This window comes from Callorhinus ursinus, unplaced genomic scaffold (genome assembly GCF_003265705.2).
Source record: "Callorhinus ursinus isolate GAN/ISIS: 27379988/994484 unplaced genomic scaffold, GSC_fseal_2.0 scaffold12, whole genome shotgun sequence".
NCBI classification, from domain to species: Eukaryota; Metazoa; Chordata; class Mammalia; order Carnivora; family Otariidae; genus Callorhinus; species Callorhinus ursinus.
Genome location: NW_027397074.1, coordinates 68795284 through 68800257, shown reverse-complemented (window position 1 = coordinate 68800257; position 4974 = coordinate 68795284).

Below are 4974 nucleotides of genomic sequence, written 5' to 3'. Positions count from 1 at the left end.
CTAGAACACCCCCGGACCCCAGAATCCCACCTCATGCTCCCTCCCAGTCATTACCACCCAGTCCTCCCCAAAGGCAACCATCAGCCTGATTTCTAATGTCATAGATTCGTTTGGCTGTTTCTGAAGTTTATGTAAATGGAAATTTGCATTATGAATTCTTTTGTGTCCCAGTTCTTTTGTTCAGCATAGTTTGTGAGATTAACCATGTCACATGTAAAGTATAGCTCCTTCCCACAGTTTACGACTATACCACAGTTTGTGTATTGTACCTTCTGGGTATTTGAGATGTTTCCAGGTTGGTGTTATTATTAATAATGTTTGCATAGTCTCGTGTGTGTCTCTGGATGCACATATAGATACGCAGTTATATTAAGGAAATACCCAGGAATGGGGGAGTTCTAGATCATTGGGTAGGCGTTATGTTCAGTTTTAGTAAATATTCTCTGTTTTCTAAGGAGGTCATACCAATTTCCACCCCCACCAGCAGCGTGTGAAAGTTGTAGTTGGTCTTTGTCAGTACTTGGTGTTTTCTCATTGTTGCCATTCTGGTGGGCAGGTGTGGTATCTCGTGATGGTTTCAATTTGTCTTTCCTTCTTGACTAAAGAGATTAAGCACCTTTTTTCATCTTATTGACCATCTGTATATCTTATGAAATGTCTGCTGAAGACTTTTGCTCAGTATTCTATCGAATTGTATCTTTTTCGTATTGATTTGTAGGAGTCGTTTATATATTCTGGATGCCAGTCCTTTGTGGGTTATATATCCTGGATATATGTTCTCCCACTCTGTGATTGTCACTTCACTCTCTTCGTGGTGAATTTTGATAAACAAAATAAAATTTTTCTTTTTTTAAAGATTTTATCTATTTATTTGACAGAGAGAGACACAGCGGGAGAGGGAACACAAGCGGGGGGGGGAGTGGGAGAGGGAGAAGCAGGCTTCCCGCCGAGCAGGGAGCCAGATGTGGGGCTCATGACCTGAGCCGAAGGCAGACGCTTAACGACTGAGCCACCCAGGCGCCCCAAAATAAATTTTTTTTCTTAATGGTTAGTGCTTTGTGTGTCCTGTTTAAGAGATCTTTGCCTACCCTAAGATCATGAAGGTAGTTTCCTCTATTATCTTCTTGAAACTGTATTATTTAAATTTTCACATTTAATCTATCATGTACATGGAATATATATTTGTGTTATGATGTGAAGTAAAGGTCAAGCTGCCTTTTTTTTTTTGAACGTAAGGCTATTCACTGGACCCAGCATCATTTACTGATGACTGTCCTTTCTACACTATTCTGCTTTGCCAACACATAAAACAAGTGATTGTTTTTTTTGTTTTTTGGTTTTTTTTAAAGATTTTATTTATTTATTTGAGAGAGAGAGAATGAAAGACAGAGAGCATGAGAGGGAAGAGGGTCAGAGGGAGAAGCAGACCCCCCGCTGAGCAGGGAGCCTGATGTGGGACTCGATCCTGGGACTCCAGGATCATGACCTGAGCCGAAGGCAGTCGCTTAACCAACTGAGCCACCCAGGCGCCCTGTTTTGTTTTGTTTTTTAAGATTTATTTTATTTTTTCTTAAAGATTTTTATTTATTTATTCATGAGAGACAGAGAGAGAGAGAGAGAGAGGCAGAGGGAGAAACAGGCTCCCAAAGAGAAGGGAGCCCGATGTGGCACTCGATCCCAGGACCCTGGGATCATGACCTGAGCCAAAGGCAGACGCTTAACTGACTGAGCCACCCAGGCGCCCCTAAAACAAGTGATTGTATATATGTGAGACTGTTTCTGGATTTGGGCTCTCTATTCTGTGCCAATGAACTTCACAGATTTTTTAATTCATGAAAGACAGAGGGAGAAAGGGAAAGTTTAGGGGCATTCATTACAAATATATATAAATTAAAAAATGTATTACCATTTTATTTGCTTTAATTTCAAAGTTGTCTGTTTTTCTTTTTAAAAACAAACATTCAAAACCATCAGCCACTTAATTTTTTTTTTAGTTCTATAGATTATTATAGAGTAAGGGGTGCGGAGGTCAAATCCAGCAAACCTCAAAATAATTCTCCACTGAGGTGCTTGGTGCCAACTGTTTAAGGCACTAAGCTTTGAGTATAATCTTTTAAAATTATTCCAACAGGGGCGCCTGGGTGGCTCAGTCGGTTAAGCAGCTGCCTTCGGCTCAGGTCATGATCCCAGGGTCCTGGGATCGAGCCCCGCGTCGGGCTCCCTGCTCGGCGGGGAGCCTGCTTCTCCCTCTCCCTCTGCCTGCCTCTCTGCCTACTTGTTCTCTCTCTGTATCTTTCTGCCAAATAAATAAATAAAATCTTTTAAAAAAATAAAATTATTCCAACAAAGGTTAGAATGCTTTATTAGAAATGTATTTGTCTACAAAGCATTTTATATACAAATAATATTTAGATTCCAAAAACAGCATACGTTTCATCGTTTAAATGTACTAAGATATGACATGTGGAATTCAACTTTGGTTAGTATCTTTGGAGGGAAGTATCAGCCCCTTTGTTTTGTTGTGTTTTGTTTCATATTGGTTTATTTAGGGGTTCCATTTTCACTCCTCAATAGATTTTATGTACTTCTCATATGCTTCTTCACTCATTCATTCATTCATCCAATTCTGAAGGCTGACTGAGTGTTATGTTGGTCAGCCAACCATCTTCATAACAAGATTTGAGGACAAGTCCTGGTTTTTCTACAAGAGCTTCATTAATTTCAGTTACTTCTCCTGATAGAGAAGAGAGTTCACTAGCAGCTTTCACACTTTCCAAAGCACCAAACTCATCTTGTTTGTTCCATTTTGTCCCAACTTTAGGCAGACTACAGTAAACAACTTCTGTACAAAGTTGCTGTGCAAAATTACTGATTCCCATTGTTCTAATACCATTTTCTGTTGTTACCCATTCGTGTTCAGCTGTGAATTTGCGCACGGAGAGCGGAGTGGACCGTGAGCACAGCGTTCGGATGGCCTGGCCCTCAGCACCCCCCTCCCCCCACCCCACCCCACCGCAGGCCACAGTGGCAGAAAGGGACAGCTGGCAGGGGAGCGGCAGGGGCCAGGGCACACGCGCCTCACAGCTCCTAGCGCCATGTGCCCAGAGGTGGGAGGTATCAGCCACTTAATTTTACATTTTTTTTCAAGTTTTTGAGTATGTCATATATATTTGTGGCTCAAACATTAACATGTATACAAAGTTATGCAAATGTTGACCCATTTATTTAATTTCCATCTACCCTAAGAGGTGACTAGTGCCATTAGTTTCTTATCTTTCTTTCAGATATTTTTAATGCATGTATAAGCTACCATGAAAATATATTTTTCACTTTTTTTACAATGATAGTATTTCTATACACTCCTCTGCACCTTGCTTTTTTAAACTTAACAACATATCTTAAATATTTTCCTGTAATAATGCAAAAGAGATTCCCTATCCTTCTTATGGCTGCGTAGTATTCTATTACATATATGTATCATCATTTAATTAGCTCGGTGAGGGACATTTTGTTTGTTTTTAGTCTTTCGCTATTATAAATAATACTACAAAAAGTAATCTTATGTGAATGGCATTTTACCTGTGACTGTAATTGTGGGATAAATTTCCTGAAGTGGAAATGTGAAGTCGAGGGGTTTCCTCGACCAGATACTGACAAATTCCCTGAGACATTGTTCCAGTTTACACTCTCCCCACCAACAGATGAAGGTGCCTCTTTCTCAGGAACTGTGCTAGCATCTCATAACCTTGTAATTCCAAGACAGGGCACAGAGTCTTCCAATCCAAGTCCACACTGATTAATTCAGAGGAGAGGTCACAAGCTGGGTCAAAGGAAAGCATCCATGGGCTTTTCGCTAAAGAGAGCAGAAATGAAGTCCTCTCTTTTCTCTGAGATTGTACGGTATAAGAATCAAACCAGTCGGGAGCTGCCAGAGTAGCCTTCTCTGCTACCGAGGGTAAGAGCTGCCGGGGAATCCTCCAGTCCCGGGGAAAGCAGGGCCGAGAGATGGAGAATGATGTGAAGGAGCGCCTGAATCCAATCTCGCCTAAATCCAAGAGGTTATGTGTGACAAGAACAACTTCATCATTTGCTCCTTCTCTTTCTCTCTTCCCTCCCCCTCTTTTCCTCTTCTTCACTTACTCTAATTTTAGGGGTTTTTTTTCCTACAACTCAGTCTAAAGAGACTCAACTAACACAACTCCCCACCTTCAAGTTCTTAAAATAATTTGATGTTTTCGTTTACCAAACAAGATGCTCTATGTTCTTCTTCAGCTTCATTCAACTCTTCTTCAATTGTGGTTTTCTGGTATCTAATTCTTGTTTAAGTAACGAGTCACCCAACATTGAACATCATACCTGCAAGGCCCCGTTGTGGGGACTGTGGGAGACACAGTCCTTTCCCTTGACGTGCTAAGGCCCCGGGGAGAGAGCCAGACATTTACACAGAGAAGGGGGATCAACACCATCAGGAAGATCACTAAATGCCTGACCTAGTGAACAGGAAGCCAGACAGAAAAGGCCTCACTCTTCCCTAGGGTAGTCAGAAAAGAATTCACGTAGAAGACAAGACTTTTGGGTTTTTAGTGTTTTATTTTATTTATTTTTAAGATTTTATTTATTTGAGAGAGAGAGAGAGAATGAGAGAGAGAACACGAGATGGGGGAGGGTCAGAGGGAGAAGCAGACCCCCCGCTGAGCAGGGAGCCCGATGTGGGGCTCGATCCTGGGACTCCAGGATCATGACCTGAGCCGAAGGCAGTTGCTTAACCAACTGAGCCACCCAGGCGCCCGGGTTTTTAGTGTTTTAGATAGTACATTGATATGGTCCAACATTCAGAAGGTACATGTAATGTACAGTTTGTAGCTTAACCGTGTTTAAGTGCACAGCTCAGTGGCACTGAGTCCATTCATGTGCTATGTTACTGTCACCACCATCCAGACCCGGAACTCTTCACGTTACACAATGGAGACTGTC